The following is an 18,390-nucleotide window of genomic DNA, read 5'->3' as shown; positions in this document are numbered from 1 at the left end:
CACTCCTGCCTGCTTAAAATGAGCACATAATTTACTTCAAATTGTGCAAAAAGTGAAGAAGAGCCCCCTCTGTCCTTGCTTTTTGCCTTCTCAGTTGAGTTCCATTTTCCTGCCCCTCCCAAGGCTGTTTGCCATTTCCTGGGAAGCTGAAGGTGGTGTGTCCATGTGCAGCAGGTCTGTGTGTCCCTGTGGTGACTGAGCTGGGGTTATTCACTGTGCAGAACTGAACACCAGGCAGTTTTCCTGCATTTTGGGGTTATTTTTATCCCTCACTAATATACCAGCTTGATAAAATACCAAGATCTAGTGGCAGGGAGGCACACAACACTGAATTCACCTTATACAAAATCAGTGCTCTGTGTTTATATTTCCATGCTGGTTGCCAGCCATAGGTTCCCTACTAGGTTTTATCCAATTATTATCTCCTGCACTTGTTTCAGGTTTGGATTGGAAGCAGAATTTCAATGCCTGTGCCCTGTATGTGCTGACAGGAAAAGTGTGGCTGCCCCAGGTGCTGTGCTGCCCCATTTCTGGAAGCACTGGCTGGTGGAGGAGTCCACCTGTGAGTCAGGGCAGAGGAGAGAGGGCAGAGCTGGAGCTGGAGCAGCTGCTGGTGGAGTTCTCTGGCTGCAGACAGCTGGTGGGGCTGCCTGACATGTGTTATTTCCCCATGGACCAGCTCTGAGCAGCTGTCAGAAGAAGGAGTGACCTTTTTTCCTCTCTTTCCTTTTTTTTTTTTCTTTCTTTTTCTCCCCTATCCTGCTCTAGAAGCAGATCACTGTAAGTCTCCAAAAGGATGGGGCTGGTATCAAGTGTATCACTAATTATAATTAGCTGTTACAGCAGGAAATATATTGGGAAGGCAAGTCCTGAGCCACTAAGTCCTCACTATTATTTAAACTCTTTAGGTGCTTATGTTGCTCTTGAGAGTCAGACTTGAGCTCTTAAATCTCTCTGAATCCTTTTGGACAAAACAGTTATTGGAGCTGGGGGCTTTTTTACAAGACCTTGTGTACGTGAGGTTTCCCTGTGATGCACAGAGGTATTTGTAGAGTTGTAGCTGATCCATTTTAGTGGGAGAGACATGGCAGTGATTAATAACTTGGTCAGCCCATGCCTGGCCCTTCCTCTTGGAAGGCAGCAGAGAATGGAAAATGCTGTGCAGGAGAAACACAATTCCTCTGGGGATGCTGGGCTGGGGGTACCTGGGGAGGCTGGACAGAACTCCATGAAAATGATGGAAAAATGCTGCTGAACCGAGGGCTGATGGAACTGCAAATTACAGCGGGGCAGTTGTGTGAAAGCCTTTGTAAAAGCAAAGACTCTCAGTTCTTCCCTGACTTCAGGGATTTAAGCACAGGTTTAAGCTGAGTTCTTTGAGAAGCTCAGGTCCCTAATTGCAGAGCACCAGGAGTGTCCCCATGCTGTCCCAGGTGACAGAGGGTGGCACTGAGCACCAGGAGTGTCCCCATGCTGTCCCAGGTGACAGAGGGTGGCACTGAGCACCAGGAGTGTCCCCATGCTGTCCCAGGTGACATGTGGTGGCACCAGGGCTGTCCCCATGCTGTCCCAGGTGACATGTGGTGGCACTGAGCAGTGATGGAGCACTGATGGAGCTCAGCAGCCTCTGCCCCACAGAAAACCCAGAGCAGAGGAGAGTTGTGCATCAGAACTGCAGAGAACATGGATAACATCAGGGATTGTGGCCTCTATCAGTGGGTAGCAATTAAGGGGTGTCAAGATCATTAATGCATAATTAATCTTAATCTTTCTCCTGCTTTATGTGCTTAACAAACTGATAGAGAAGCAGGGATCCGTGGCCTGGTTTTGACACTTCAGATAATAGAGGCCAGCAGTGAACTTGCTCAGTGCATGCTCCTGGTTTTCTTTGTAAGTAAATTCTGAGCTCAAACAATTAAAAATTACCTTAAAAATGATTCCCATTAGGAATCACACCGAGGCTGATGAGACCACCAAAGGAAATGCAGTTTTGTGTTTTGGGCTCTGGCCTGCAGTAGCTGTTTTCCTCTGAGCTGCTGATTGAAATGCAAGGTAGATGTTTGAAAGGAAATACAGAACTTTTAATTTCTTGCTCATGTTTGTGAGCATTCCTGAGTTAGCAAATCACCAGGAAACTGGCTAAAAAAGAAGTGATTTCTTAGCAAATGAATTGTTAATTATTGAGCTCCTGTAAATTCCTGTAATTTTAAAATCGTGTTGGCAACGGATCAAAAGAACATGTGGTGCCACAGTGTTAGAGTATTTTTATTTATATCTGATTCACAATTGTCTCCATGGCAATGTGAGAGATGAAGGCAGAGGAAAGAAATGAGTTATCACATTATTAAATGACCCAGTGGAAAAAAAATTAAGACATGTTAAGGATTAATTTTACATTATAGGGCTGCCTAGCAAGCCATTATCATTATAGTTAAGGATTTGTTAGCATTTCTATTATAAACGTGTTTTTGAAGTGTTTATTACTGTTTCAATTTGCATCAGGATGCAACTTTGCATACAGGTTCTCTGAAAAAAGAAATCTAATTTTAAAATGCACCAAGTAGAGCAGTATATTAATTTTAGAACACTTTGGTGCTCTGTGCAGAGAGAGAGATTTCTACACTCCAATAACTTAATAATGTTTTTTTTTTTCCTTCAAAAAAAGAAACCCCAGCCCCTCAATTGGAGAAACAGCCTTTATTAGGTTTTTTTTTAGTGGCATTTGGGGCAAATCAGTGTATGGCTTTTGTAGAGGTGAACACAGCCCAGCTCTTTGCAAATTGAGCTTTTTCTGCCCTGCTTTTGTCAGAAGCATTGTCAGTAGATGTATGACTCAAATGGAACAAAGAACTGGTAAAAGTCTCTTAGAGGACAGAGGTTTTGTTTGTTTTGTGTGGGTTGGGGTTTTTTGGCCCTTGGCAGAGAGGGGGAAATGCTTTTCATTAGAGCACACAGTTTATGCAAAAAATCCCCTGCTCTCGTGGATTATTGCATAATGCACGATAGCATTTTCAAGCTTGGCTAACTGTAATTAGGAAGCTAAATGGAGGGAAAAAAAAAGCAACAATTTTTGTTGTAAAGCCAAAGGTTTTTTTGTGTCTTTCACCAGCCAGGGTGCTGGTTCCCTGGCAGGGAAAGGCCAGAGGTGCCATCACCTGTGAGCAAGGGGACAGCTCCTCATCCCCTGGGATCTGAGGTATTTTCAGGGCTTTGGGGAGCTTTAGGTGCCCCAGAGATGCAGTGCTGAGTGAGGGGCAGTGTCAGGTGTGTGTGGAGGTGGGAGCTTCCTGCAGGACAGATAATGATGGAAGTGGTGCTGGGGTTTAAAACAGAGGCAAGAGAGGAGGGAGGGCGTTATGGAACAGCCCATTTATCTTGAATTCCCAGAAAAATCTGTGAGGCTCTGCAGGGCTGGCTGCTGTCCATCTCTGTTCAATATTTTCATTATCAATCTGGGTAATGGAATGGAGAGTAGGTTCGTTAAACTGACAGGTGATGTAAAGTCAGGAGAGGCTGCAGATGCTTGGGGAAGAAGAACCAGAGTGCTTGCTTAAAATAATCTGGCCAGATTGAAATGGTGATCTGGAACAAGGGATGGAAGGGCCAAGTGATAGCTTGGGGCAAGGATTGAGCAGAGCAGGGGAGGCAGAACTTCAGGCAAAGGATCTGGGGTCACAGTGAGCTCTCAGCAGCACAAACAGCAGCATCATGGAATGACAAAAAGCCACTGTGCAGGGCTGTGTGCAGGGAAGGCACTGGGGAGGGCTCAGCAGGACAGTGAGAGACTGAGATCACTGACACCCTGTCTGGGAGGGAGAGAGAACCTTCCCATCAGAGCCGACATCTGCCAGCAATTCAGGCACTGCTCTGGGTGGCTTGGGCTGAGAAAACACTGGGAGGAGTTTGCTGCTCCGAGGAGATGCACTGGATAGTCTGGGAGCACAGGGCTGCCAAACCTTGTTGGTAATTCCTCCAGCAGCTCTGCTGTCTGGCTGAGGTGTTTATGCAGAAGAAAAAAAAAATCGGTAATGCACTTTTTTTTTTTTTTTTGCAGCTCACCCATTTTTTTATGTTACTCTTCTGAGCATTGGCCTAACTTGACTCTTCTTAGCTTTCATTCAAGTTTAATTTTAAAAGAAGTTATTAACAGGGTAACAGCACTGAGCAGGATGGAGCTAGCTGAATTCCCTCTATGAAATGCTACTTTACTTGATTAAGTCCAATGACATCTTTGCATTCAGCTAACTAGCTCTCTGCAGGTGATAGAATAACTAATCAGAGTAAAAACATCAGATGAAATGAAATATAGACTGTAAACACCATTCTAATTAGTAGCTTTATGGGATTCTGTCAGTGAATGATCATGGAAGAGATTTCTTGTTTTCCATCTTGAGAATATTTGGGTATTAGTCATGGCTGAATGCCTGTTTGTGTCTTCCTAGCTGGGATTTAGGGGATTTTAATCCTGGTTCTCTGTGCAGGCCCTGCCTATTAGGAAGTGCCAGAGCTGTCCTTGGCCTCACACTCACCTCTGGCTTTGTGTCAGTCAGAGGGAGCTGAAGGAGGTGGCCAGGGTTTGGTGGCCCCAGCCTCTCCTCACAGTGGCCCCAGCTCCTGGGCACGGGTGCCCAGTGCAGCAGTTCCATTTTGGGTTTTATTTTTGGGCACAGTTGTTTCTTCCTCACTCTTTGGAGCCAGCTCAGCCATGTTCCACTTTTGGAGCCAGCAGCCTTCGTCTTGGAAGTTCATCAAAGGTGATTTTCAGTAATTAACTTTCCAGCCTGGAAAAACAGAATTTCTTGACTGCAGAATTTCTGCCTGTTATGTAAGCAGGAACATTTTTATACAAAATCCCCAAGCACTTCCCATCTCTCTGTGTATATTTAGACAGGGAACAGGTGGCTGTGGCTGCACCCTGCATTTCTGAGCTAATGGCTCCTGAGCTGGGAGAAGGTTGCACCTCTGAGAACCAAAGTGCTGTGGCAAACTTGGCAACCTGGAAAGGATTCCCTGGTGTTATCCCAAATATTCCCTGTTTGGGAGAGGAGCTTTCCTGGAGCTGTTGGGGCTGGGATGTGCTGGGAGAGGAGCTGGGGTGGCTGATTGCTGGAGAGTGGTAGAGCAGGGGGCTGGGGTTTTTTGTTTTTTTTTTTAAAGCCTTTCAGGAAGATGGAGAGGAGGAATGATTTCCATGACAACAATTCAGATAGGGAGAGAGAAATGATGGCTCTTGGAGAGGGAATGTGAAGGGAAAGGTGTCACTGCCCTGAACCTGGAGGGGGCTTAGGGGAGAGCAGGAGACTGAGCACAATCAAAACATTAAAACATAAAAGCATGATTATTGCTTGAGAAACAGCACTTTCAGAGGGAAATAGTGACGTGAAGCAAGTCCTTGGTGAGGAGATGGAGGGCTGGCAGGAAAGGAGGAGGAGGAGGAGGAGGAGGAGGAGGAGGAGGGCAGAGTCCAGGTGGTACCTGGCTGTGGGAGGGGAGCAGGTCTGCGAGTGACCACACTTGCCCAGGAGCCTCTGGCCTCCCCTCCAGGGCTGATTTTGTCATGTGTGCAAGTGAAACCATCCTCTGTTTCAGTGGGCATGGCTGGGTGTCCACAAGTGTGGTCTCTGGCTTTTTGGGCTTTCTCCTCTTGCCCTGAAGTCCTGTATTTGTGCATGTGCCTTGCAGGTCCCAGCAATCTGGCTGTCCCTGCAAGCTGCCACAGAGTCAGTTTCTAACTATTTTCTTTTCTTTTGTCACTCTTCATTAGCTGATTTTCTTCCTATATCCTTGTAGCCAGCTCCCTTTAATGCTGGCTAGAAATGGCCTATCATCTCAAAATTGCTTGGACCTTGATTATGATTATTCTTCTTCTCAGACACTCTCATTTTGGGTGATATGTAGGCTGGGAGCCCTGGTTCTGGCACTGACACTGTCAATTTTGAAAAGTCTGCATGGTCTTAAGAAGCCCATCCTAAGACAATGCTGATTAAACAAAAAAAAACCCCTCAAACAACCCAGAAGCAAAATGTGAATGATATCTAAACTAAACTTCTCAAAAACAACATTCACTGAGCTATTTGAATTCTGTGCAGCCACAGCAGGCTTGGAAGACAGTTGGATACATTTTCCAGCCATAAACCAAACAGGTTGTCAACTTGAGAGGTACTTGGTTATTGCTGATAAAAGACGTGGCCAGTAAAAGGTAGGAAGATACACTGGGAATAAATAACAGAGTCTATAAACAGTCGGGATTTGTTGTATGTCTTTGTAATGCAGTGTTTCTGCAGACAAGTGCACTGAAATTTCAACTTATCAGATTAAAACAAAAAAAAAAAACAGAAAAAAAAGAGGTAAATAAATTCTGCTTGGGGTGGGAGAGATAGTGTTGTGCAGGGTAATCACTCTCCTCCAGCAGCACCGTGGGTGTGTGTGAAGCACTGCCAAGCTGCCAGAGCCCCCTGAGCTGGCTCTGGCCAGGTCCCTGAGTGCAGCCAGTGCCTGGGGACCCTCCCAGAGCCCCCTGCCCTTGGGGACACCCCTGCCAGCACAGGGACCAGCTGCCTTGATCTGCTGTTGGCACGCTCAGAGCATCCTTGCCGGGGCTGTGACGGTGTCACCCGGGGGTGGATGTGGCACCACAGGCAGCACTGATGGAGGAGCTGAGCCCTCTGGGTTTTTGGGAAGCCCAGATCTGAGCTCTGTTTATAATTAGCATTGCCTCCCCCGGGATCTGGCTGTCAGCAGCTCTGAGTGCTGACGGTCATTAATTGTTTGGGCTGCAGGGATCCACGGGGCGTGGAGACTGACTGAATTGTGGATCGTGAATCCTTCACCGTGGCTTTGGTGTGTGCTGCCAAGGAAAGAGGTGCAGCCCACGCTGCCTTGGCCATCTCTGCTCGCTGAGGTCCCATCTCAGCTTTCCTGGCTGGCAGCAGGACCAAGAGGCTCCCTTGGAAGTGAAGTGCAGGGCTGTGATTTGAGCTGGTTGTGCAGAGCAAGCACAGAGCTGAGCTTGAGGCAGCCCAAGTCATGCACCTGGGCTGGTGGATGAAGGTCAAGGCTTTTGCCTTGTCCCAGCTCTGGAGCTGAGCCCTGGTGCTCCCATCCCCAGTGTGGTCGTACAGGGAACCCCAATTCTTGAATTTTTTCGATTGCTGACTTATGTAACTGTCAGGTTGTGGGGGTTTTTGATGTGTGTTTGATTTTTAAATGTCACCTTATGTGAAATAATTATGCTGCCTTAACTGAGGAGCAAACATTGCCCTGTGATAGAGTGAAAGCCCTGGATTGATGTTGGTTTTTCAGTGCAGTGTCTGCACACGGTGGTGTCTGCCTTTTATTTGCACTTTGGCATGATCCAGCAGTATCTGAAATGAATGCCAGAAGGAGAAGCCAGTGCACAGCTCCCCTTTTTTATTTTTAACTGATATTTACACACACGGAGGATTTCACAGACCCCTCTGTCGCAGCCTTGCAGAAAATAATCTGCTCTGTAGTGGTTGTCTGTGGAGAGCTGCAGAGGAGCCTTGAAGCCACACATTTATTTGGAGGGGCTGGTAAGCAGGAAAGGATCTGTGCAGGTTCCTGCAGGTGGGACACGATGTCTTCCTCGTTTGTAGCCCAAACCTTTTTGGGGTAGAACAGAAAGGGATGAAAGGAGAATCAACTGAGTCATGTTTGAAATGCTCTTCTGTGTTGATGGGAAAAGCAAGATTGTGTGCACGAGGCATTGGGAATGACTGATGAAGCACTTGGGGCTGACAATATATCCTGCTTTTCTTTTTTTAACAGATGATCTAGCTTCTTCTTACCGACCTCTTTGGGTATTAGGATCCATCCATCTCACTGGATCCTACTCTATTGCTGTTCTGACTTTAGTCCCGGGTCAAAAAGTCCCAGTAATCCTGGCAGGAGTGGAAGACAGGCAGGCAGGATGCACTCTCACATTCCCAAAGTACAGCTTAGCCCTGTTTTTCCAAGTGGTGCTGTTAAAAAGTGGGTATGCTTTAAAAACATGCACAGCACTGAAGCCCCAGTTTAATTGCTGGTTACAGATGCTGCTTTTGATCCAAACTAAACTTCTGAGCCAAGCTGAAGTTCTTACAGACAAGAGTTCGTGAAATTCTAAAGAGGAGGAAATCAGCATTAAAATAGCATTTGTAGAGAATCTTAAGCAAAATGTGCACTTTTCAGTGAAGGCCTTTGCATCATAAATTAGCAACATCTGTCCTCCTATTCTATATGTCATTTCCTCTCCAAATCCCCTCCAGAATCTGCCATTTTTTCAGAAGTATTCTTGGATACATTGAACTGAGGTTGAAGATGCTTCATAAAATATGCATAAGCACTTGTCACTTGGATAATGCTTCTTAGTACTTGCCACTTTCTGTATTTTAACAAATTAACCCTCCAAACATGACTGATGCCCATTAATATGGGCCAGTATCAGGATGAGCCTATCTTGGGCTCAGGAAATACTGCTGGAAATGGATGTTCAGTTGTGACAAGTGGCTGCTCTTTTTGTTCAGTACATGGTGGTGACTGGGAAGAGAAATTCAGAGTATGGCTCTGAGATAGCTGGATTTTCCAGGGATGACATAAAGGAGAATAACCTCTTTTCTTCCCCACTGCTGAGATGCTGCTGCTGTCCCAAAGGGCAGGTGAGCTCCTTTGGTTGTTTCAGGTGCAGAGTGTGCTTGAGTGTTGGTAGAGAAGTAGGGCTGGGAGGGAACACAAAGGATCATCCTGTGCATGGCCCTGTCCCAAGGAGAGCTCAGCTCTACCTGTGAAATTCCTTACAGACACCCTGTCCTTGTGGCCTCCCCGTGATGAAGACCTTGTGGTGCTCCCAGGCAATCTATTCCAGCGTTTCACTGTTCAGCAGATAATATTGAAGAATAAAGTCCCATCTTGGAAAGCTTCTAAGTGTGAATGAAAACATGTAAAAATCAATACTGTGCTTTACAAGGAGAAAATAGGTGTGCGATGACACAGGAAAGAGATAGCAGGCAGATTTAATGCCTGCTCCAGGAGACCTTACCCAAGCAGAAATTTCATTTTATTCCTAAATTCTTTTACTTCTGCTTGATGGATTTAATGGCCACTTGCACCTGATAGTGGCACATCTTGAGCTTTGAGCAGTGCTGAGGCCAGCTTTGGCATGGACTGACTGACCTTTGGGCTGCTTGTTATGAAACCTCCAGGATGAGTATTTGGGTGTTTGATGGAGCTGGCAGGACAGACACTGCACATCCCCAGTCCATGCAGAGATTTCTCCATGCCCACTGAATCCCTGTGTACCCTCAGGTGTGCCCAGGCTTTGCTTGCATCTGTTCTGCAGGTGGAAATGGCTTGGAGGTTTCTTTCTGCTTCCCTGCTCCTTTGGCCATGCAGCACTAAGCACACCTGATCAGGAATTACCTGGCAGGAGGGAGAAGCCAGCTCTGAGCTTCACTGAAAAAAAACAAAAACAAAAACAAAAACAAACCAGGCTTTGCTTTTTGGAAAACGTGTTGTAACTCCTGTAAATCACTGAAAAGAAGGCAGAAAACATGAAGTGTGTAATGAATGTGGCACCAGCCACTGAAAGGTCAGGGGCTTCATGCACAGGAGTAACGTGCATAAAAAATTAATGAGGCTCTCTAATTAGTTTGTTGTGGTGGAATTTTATTAACGAGACACAATCGATTTCTGGTTTATGCTAAAAACATAATGGAGTGCAGTGAAAGCTGGTGTTCACATATTCCTGGTTCTCATTGATAAAATGACAAGAGCTGAAGCTGGTGTGGGCTGTGCTGTGGGAGGCAGCACAGGCACAGTCCCAGAGCTGGGAATTGCAGGGGGCTGTGGCAGGGCAGGGATTTCACCTTCCCTGCTCCTCCCCTCACAGCACCCCCAGCTCATCCCGGTGCTGTCAGCAACCCAAATTCTTGGGATTCTGTTCCTTGCTGTTGTGGGATATCATTTATTCAGCAGGTGAACCTTGGCTTATTTGCTTCTTGCTTAAGGAAAATTAACTTGTTTGGGTCTTTGTTGCTAGCTGGATACGCTGCAAACATGTTGATTAAACACTGAGGAAAGAATAAGATAAGGCTGTTGATTAGTAAGAATTGAACTTTTTCCTTTTACTCCTACACTTAGGAGAAAAAAAAAAGACATTTTTGTTTTTATTGTGGTCTATGTAATTAACTGCACGAATAAACATACAGCATTTCTGAAAACTATTACTCCAGAAAAAACCTCAAACAAGTTCTGTTTAAAATGTTATAATCTCTGGTGAATCCTGCTGTTATTGATGTTCAGACAATGGGCCTCTAAGGCAGGAGTTGTTACAGGGAAAACAGAGTGAGCTCCAGGTCTGTACTGGGGTAAATTAACTGGTTGAGACAAAATCTGTTTGTAGTTCATGTCAGGTGCCCAGGTCAACTGCTCTGCTCCTGGTATGGAGAGACAAACTCCCAAAAATTCAGCTATGAGCCAAGAGGAAGAGGAAGAAAGGCCATCCTCCATTCCTGCAGTTTCTCTGGACATGTGCTGGGGAGCTCCCTGCCATGTGGACCTTGCCTTCCTGCATGGGAGTGCTTGAAATGTGATGGTAAATGTGAAGAACACACATGATCTCTTCAGATGTGGTTATACAAGAAGTGCTCTGATTTTCCTGAGAAAGGAAGTGCCAGGAGCACAGGGGAGCTTTGTGGAGTCCCTATCTGTATAAATCCTTTATATTCTCCTTTTTTCTTCTCCCTAACTTCCTCAGAACTCGGGAATCCATTTGGCTGCCCAGCAGACAGGTGCATTTTTCCCTGCTGAGTTTCAGGAAGACTTGTGCAGCATCCTGGCTTTTGAAAGCAGGTCACACTGTGACAGGTGGTCACTGCTGAGGTTAAACCCAAGTTTTGCTGTGGTCTTGCATTAGCAACTTTGATTGACAAGTTCCCCCTCCTGAGCTAATTCACTCTCCATCTTCATGTTTCTGTCTGCCCAGCCTGGCACTGAGGGCCAGGAGGGTGACATCAAAAGGGAGGGCCATTTACACTTGGCTGCCTATAAATATTTGGCACTAAGTTTCGTCCATGGTGAGGTTCAAAGAGGCTGTTTAAAAGGGAAGAGCTAGGATTTTTTGCTTTTTATTAAGTAAGTCTTTGTTTCTCTACTCTTTGTTGGCTTTTTCCAAGCTTGCAGTAGGCTTTTATAAGAATCATTGAAAATCGTTGCTCATGGAAGGGACTTTAGTCAGATGGGGTCTGGTGATGGAATTTTCCACGTCAGGCAACCAAAGATACTGGTCTGAACCCTGCTGCACAGAGCAGTATTTTCTTGTGTTTGCAGTTCTTACACATTTTCTGTATGAGTAGAAGAACGTTCCTTGAAGATTGGCCAGGAATAGATCTGGAATAGGCTGCCTTTGGGAGGCAGTGCTTCCTGTTGATTAATTTAACATCCCACCTTGGTGATCCAAATGTACTTGTTGTGTATGAGAGGATGGGTGAGTAAAGATAGCAAAATAAGATTTTTGGCCAGCAATTGAATTTGCAGTGTGAGATGCATCCCGGGCTGGAATTCCATATCTGTGCACGGAGAGGCAGCAATGTCTGGAGCTCAAGCCTTGTTCCCATCCTCTCCCTACAGGAGAACTCCTTACCCTGGGCTGGAATTTGGTGATGGGACAGTGTGGGTGCTTGGGGTGGCCCTGCAGAAATGGGGGTGGTGTGGGTTTCCCTGCCTGGTGTGTTTGGGGTCTTTCTTCTTGTCCCAAATCGGGTCTCATCTCTTTGCACCTGACTGACAGAGCAGTGCTGCTGCTCCTGAGGCTGAGAAAAGCTTGGTCCCTGTGTCCTGATGGGACAAGGTGCCCTCTCCTCTTGTCCTGATTCTCACTGTGGCTCAGACCTGTGCTTGTTCCTCAAGGAGGAAGAGGGGACACACTCAGGCTCCTTGCCATGAGACCCAAGTGTAGCAGACCAGGGGTGGTGAGGTTGGCAGAGGACAATCTACCTAACTGGCATGACCTTTGTTATCAGTCAGATGTTGACTTTTATGCTCAGGCAGATGTTGAGGCCAGCAGATAAATATGCTGCCTGAGAAGTTATCTAAATAAATTTTCCAGATCAAGGCACTGTGCAGAAGAGCCAAGAATAATTAATCTCAGAGTGCCTGGGAGAAGCAGATGTTCTCCCCACACAGGGGTCGAAGGGGAGGTGAGGAGGGTCCCAGGTAAAATAGTGCAGCTCCTGGGGGAGAATGCTGTGCTGGAGGGATCTTCAAGGCAGGAAAGATTTTCTACCTGACCCAGCTGGATTTAGGGCAAGACATCCTCATCTCAGAGGAGGAAGAAAGGTTTCAAAGTGGCTTTTAGCTTTTTGGACCAATCATTGATGGCTTGGGGTTTTTTTGATGGAAATAGTGAGTTGTCAGTCTGTGTACAGTCAAGCTTCACTCCCTCTCTGCCAGCTCCTCTTTGCTCACTGCTTTCCCCATCCCTCCCTCCTGGACTGTTGCCTCCTGCTTTTCCTTGGGAGTGTTTTTCCTGCCTACTGCTGTCTCCTTTCTCCCTGTGCTGATTCACAAGGCCAAACCTGTCAGCCTTGAGGAGTATCTGAGCTCAGGCTCCGTGTTGTGCCTGTCTTGGCACGTTCCCCTGTGATGAGCATCCTGCAGCAGCTCTGCACTGTGGCCTCAGCATCACCCATGGGTGTCCCAAAGGAATTGGGTCCCTTCCTTGGCATCCAAGCCAAGCCCACCTCGATCAGCAGAAGTGGGGAGCTCCTGCATTTCCTTCAGTCCCACTGGGAGCTGAGGGTGTTCAGGCTCTTTAGAGAACAAGCAACTTTTTAAATCTGTGCAGAAGTGTTGGATTGGATTTCTTTTAAGTGCTGGCATTTGAGATTTCTGATCTTGCTGCTGTTTGTCAGTAGAAATAAACAGAGATGGGACCAGTTTCCCACTGAGCCCAGGGGTGTCTGGTGTTATGGATCCCAGCTCCCTGTGTCACTCCCTTGTTAATTCTGAGAACCAGTCTGGAGCAAAGTCCTGGAATCATATTTGTCTGCTTCTCTTTAAAGATCCAACACCCAGTGTCATGTTAGGAGATTCCTGATGGATATTTGAAATGCTGATGTTCCAGATGAGTTCTGATCCAAAGTGCTCATCCCGCAGGTGGAAGTTTTACCTCGTAAATTCGTTAATTGTCAGCTCATGATCAAAATAATGACTTTTAACGATTTTTCCCATGTTTATTTAACACTACCTCTAGATTTGCACTTCTGATCCATTGTGGGTGTTGTCTGTATTTTAAGTTCACATACTACAGTGCAGCTCCTATCTCAGCTCTGAAGGAAAATATAGAACCAATTTTAATGACAATGTACAATTGTACTGACATGTCCCAAAGCCTGGGGAAACCTGTCCATTAAAAAATAATGGAGTAGGAAGTCCTGGCATAGAGTAAAGCCTTGAGTGAAATTCCACAGCTTCATGGACTGTTAATTCTTTATTAGGTTTTCCTAAGACTGAGATAAAAGGCATTTTATCTTTTTTAAGGTTTGCATTAACATGTCATTGAGTTTTATAGATACATTGATCTTCATTTGGCTAATCGAGAAAGGGTAATAGAAATGTGTGGTAAATGCCAGAGCAAAGATAACTCTGTAGCACTTCAAATTTTTGTGTTATTTTTATTTATTAAGTTTTCTTCACATACAGAACTGTGGTCACTGTCAAGTTGTGAAGCTCCTCTCACTGTATATTTTTATTGGCTGTCCTACCTAATTTTCTTTTTTTCTTTTTATTTTACTGCCTTTGCTTTCAAGTTCATTTGGCAGTGAAGTTGATGTGTCTTCACTAAAAACTAACAGAGAGAATTGACAAGATTCTAAAAAATACTGTTGTGTCTGATGGATTCTTGCCTCTCTTGGCTGAGTCTTCTTTTTACACTGTGTTCCAATCTGAGATGGAGCACTGAAGTGTGTCTTTGGATTCAGAGACAAAAGCTGAATCTGACTGATGTCAGTATTTTTTTTTTCACTGCTGCTGCTCACAAACAAAGATTAAGTTCTGCAGTTTTCCAGAAAAGTGGCTGGGACAAGGGAGGTGGCACATGGAGCACCTGGGAAGATAAAGACAATTCTTTATCCCTTTTCCCCTAACAGTGAGATCTGGGCTTGGTGGAAGTTGGAGGGACTCTGGAATCCCCCCAGGGCTTTCTCTCTGCTCTTTTTTGGGTCAGCAGCCCTTGGTAATCACCAGGGCCCTGCCTGGCTCAGGAGGCTGCATCTTCTCCCAGGGGTTTCATTGTGCCTGTCTCCAGAGAAACAAATCCCTCACACCAGACCCACTGTGTGCACTTAATAAGGAAGTCTCTATGGATAAAACTTTATTAACAGCTGTCATTATTAATGAAGATTGTGCAGTGGCTGGTGTATTAGCCCTGTGTGTGAAGGCAAATGAGAGGGAAACAAAATGAAAAATTATTTTTGCCTTCTCCGTGTTGAAACTGTAAATCCTCCATCAGTTCTGCATGTGCAGAAGGGAGGGCCAGGGGGAAGAATTGGATTTTTGTGGTTCTCTGCAGCTGGAGAGAGCTCAGCCCTGGCTTGGGTGTTTGTTCCCAGCCTTATCACATCTCAAGGCACTTTGACAAATAGGGAATGAGTGGAGCTCTGGATCAAATGCCCTGAGCAGCCCTGTGGGATGATCACCTTCCCTGTTGGCAGCTCTCAGGGGGGAAATCTTCCTCTCCTGCTGCTGAAAGCCTGCAAGGGCTTCACTGGCAGGGAAGGGGCACAGGTTGGCTGGTTTCAGTCATGGTCCCCTTCGTGTCCAGGGTTTATTCCATCCTTTCCTTGCCAAGCCAGAGCATCAGAGCAGCTCAGATCTTACATCTCATCCTCAGCTCCCAGTCCTGCAGCCTCCAGCAAATGCTTTTTTTAGCACCAGCTGGCTCTGATCCCTTTGAACTCTCTGATATGAGATTAAATGTTAATTTATTACATATCATTATAGGATTATATGTTATCTCTAGGATAATGGAATCCAAATGTTAGAATAGCATGTTTGAGATTTAGTGCTTGTACACATTTCCCTCCACTCAGGAAACAAGAATTGCTAAAGGCAGAAGACTGAACAAGAGGTGAATTAATCTGTCTGATCACAGCTAGCTGAGAGCTCAAGCTCTGGAAGAGTAAAACCAGAGGTTTATAATCTTTTTGCAGAGTTCAGAAGCAGAGGAGGAGTTGACTGAATTTTCTAAAAAATAAATAAGTATGAAGAAATTGTTATCTGCTTTGGCTGTTCCATGGGCAAAATCCCATGGATAAATTATGCAGTGAGAATTATGTGCTTGGCTCTAGATATAAATGCCAGACAAAGCAGAGTGCTGAAGTGACCAGGATGCTGAATTCCTGCAGAATTTCATTCTCTAGGCTGTGGGTAGGTGAGCAGTACTGGATGTAATAAGATCTGACTTGAACTTAAATTGGCTCAAACTTGAGCTGCAGTTGTGATGTTTCCACACAGAGGTTTAGAGGTGATGCCACGGAGCAGAAGGTGAACATGGCTCTTTTGCTGTCCCTGTCACTGCCCATGATGGCATTTTCAAATGGGCAGATGCTGATGCTGAGCTGTGAGGAGCTGCATTCTCTGCACACCCAAATGCTCTGCCAGGCACGCTGGGCTGTGACAGTAACGTCCTTCTTCAATTTTATAATTCCCCTGTCACTGAGAAAAGAATTAGATCCAGCTTTTTGCCTTCTCAGGCAATCTCAAATCTGGTGTAATTTACTCCTTTTGACTCTTGGAGAGTTTGAAAATGCTGTCAGCTCATGCTCATTATCTTTTATTGCATTAATGCATTGACATGAGTGAACCACACAGCAAGTATGACCTCATCCAGATTTGGGTTTTGCTCAAGAGTTTTGATTCTTTGCCTGGAAGTTAATAATTGTCTGTGAGCAAGGTAACTGTACTTGGTGCCTCACAGCATGAAAGTCACAATAAGGTTTCACTCTCTTTACACACAAATATTTTGACAAGATCTCCTTGAACTGCCTCCTCCAGAGCTATTGGGAATTTTCATTGTGCTTAGAAAAATCAAACTCTAAATTGCGAATTGGCAGCAGAGAGAGAAACAAACACCCAAGAAGTTCTGGGTGAGGCTCCTTGTGCTTGCCCCCAGAGGAGCCCTTCTCCACGTGTGAATGACAAGCTGCAGCCTTTGATTGCTGCAGCAGGAGAAAAGTGCTGCTGGGGGAGGTTTATTTTGTCCTCTCTGACAGCATCTGCCGTGAATTTGTAAAAATATGTCAAATGTGTATTCATAAAGTAAAATAATGCATTCAAGCATGAGAAATTATGCTTTGTTCTGGTTCTGGGATGTGCTTGAGCAGGGTTGTTTGAAGAAGCAAGGGAGCAGGGGAGCAGGTCAGCAATCACACTTGGAATGCAAAGCTCTCTCACTCCGTAACAAATTAATGGAGTTGCTTGAGGCTGTTGTCATTCCAAAAATAAAATGTTGAATTAAGTGAAGAAATCTGAGACAAAACAGAAACTTTTTGTTCTGGGTATTTTGGGCAGCAGAAAAGAAACAGGCTGTCATTAGAAAGGAAGGATCCGTGTTTTCATGTGCTGTTCCTTGAGAGGCAGACAAGAATTGATAACTCAGTGATGTCTGAACTGCAGAATTAGGCTTGTGTGTTGCTCCTGGGGGAGTCAGAGAACACATATTGCTCTGGGTATTGCTAAGAGTAGTATTGGCTGCTGGTGAGAGCACTGCTTAAGTGCAGCTTGAAGCCTGGGTTCAGAGAAAAAAGTCCCAGACGTCTCGGAACTAATAGTGGGGAATCTGTAAAACCATGGAGCTCTTTTTGAAGCAATAAAAGGTCTCTGTCCTGGAACTTTGTAGCTTGTATTTCAATTTCCCAGTGGGAAAACTCCCTGATGTAGGGAGGCTGCACACTCCTGGAATGATCTCTGTGTGTGTGTGTGTGTTTGCAGGATGGGGACACAAATCTTGCTGGAGGCAACTGGCTGCACCTCTGGAGTTGAGCAGGGAGAGCTGAGTGAAAGCTGACTTCTTTCCACAGACCTAAACAGTGCAAAGGTTGAACCAGGAATTTACCTTGCTATCAGTGCCCAAAAGCAGCGTGGGCAGTCAGGATCTGTGAGTGCTCCAGCAGGAATGAGGAGTGAGAGGAGAATTGCTCCTGGTGCTCAGGCTGTGAGCTCAGAGCTGTGGCATTTTGCTGTGGGTGTCTCTGTTCTGTTTTATCCTGGTCCCCAGCAGGGGCACAGACTCCTCCTGGGACTGCAGTCACAGTGGGATGTGCTGCTGAGACAGAGGATTTGCTCTGCATTCAAGACATATCTGTGTTCTTAATAACTTTACAGGGGGTTTATTGTAAGCTGCTTTTGTGCTTTCGTGCAGCTCTTTGGGCCCATCAGTTCGGAGCTCTTTGCCTCCAGGAGCTTTGAATCAACAGGATGGAGAATCCAGTGAAAGCCCATTGTTCTGGAGAAAGGCTTTGGACCAACCTTGCTGCTTTTCTGACAGTGCCTCTGGAGAATCAGCATTTTAATATCCTGTAATTTTCAGCCCGTGCAAGGAATTTTCCAATGTCTGCAAAGAGAGATGCTTACATGGGGAGAATCAGAAGTGTCCTAAAGTGAAATACCTGTGCAATCCCTGGATGCAGGAATGCCTGTAGTATGTGGAATTTCTAGTTCCTTTCCTTCATTTTGGGGTTAGGTGTAATTCTCAAGGCCACTGAGTGCAGTCACAAGCTGGGATTTGTAAAGAGAAGCACAGCCAAAAATCTGTGTCCTCCAGAGGCTGAGGGGGAGGCATCAGCCCAAACCAGGGGAGAAATTACTGCTTAGAGGAAAAATGGAAAATGCTGAAACAGATTTAGGGAAGGATCTCTTTGAAATGACATTTGCCCCTTAAAATGGGAATGCAAGAAAAGCATTCAGCACTGTGTTTCTGTGCATTGTTTTAATGCTGAACTTAATCTGAGAGTAATGGCAACCTGCTTTAGTGATTTGGGGAGCAAAACAGGCTTCCTGAAAATCTGGGGAGAGGAGTTGAGCAGGACTTTGTGGTTCCTGGCAGGAACCATGCTGTGCCATGGTGTTTTTACCAGTGTCCCTCGTTCCCTGCCCATCCTTTTGGGGTGCCATTTGCTGGGGGGTGAGGGCATTTCCCCCAGCCCTTCCCTGCTGTGCCAGCGAGGAACTTTGTGAGAAATGGGGACGCACTTTGCTGTCCAACCTCAGCTGCTTAGATCGATATCTGCAGCCAGAGAGTGATTTTAATAAAAGGACTCTCTCTCAGCTTTCCTATCTCCATGACAGATAGACCCCAGCTAACATCAATCCTGGCCTTTCTCCTGTCACTCTCTT

At 45.7% G+C, this 18,390-nt stretch overlaps 1 protein-coding gene across 2 annotated transcripts in view; it reads left to right on the top strand.

The window, feature by feature from the left end:
* The window catches only part of TMEM132B (transmembrane protein 132B), a 219,211-nt gene that overhangs the window by 33,129 nt on the left and 167,692 nt on the right, over positions 1–18,390 (top strand). The gene's annotated exons all lie outside the window — the stretch shown is intronic.

The sequence above is a fragment of the Sturnus vulgaris genome, chromosome 19 (genome assembly GCF_052056855.1).
Source record: "Sturnus vulgaris isolate bStuVul1 chromosome 19, bStuVul1.hap1, whole genome shotgun sequence".
NCBI classification, from domain to species: domain Eukaryota; kingdom Metazoa; phylum Chordata; class Aves; order Passeriformes; family Sturnidae; genus Sturnus; species Sturnus vulgaris.
This window is presented reverse-complemented; position numbering and strand designations above follow the sequence as displayed.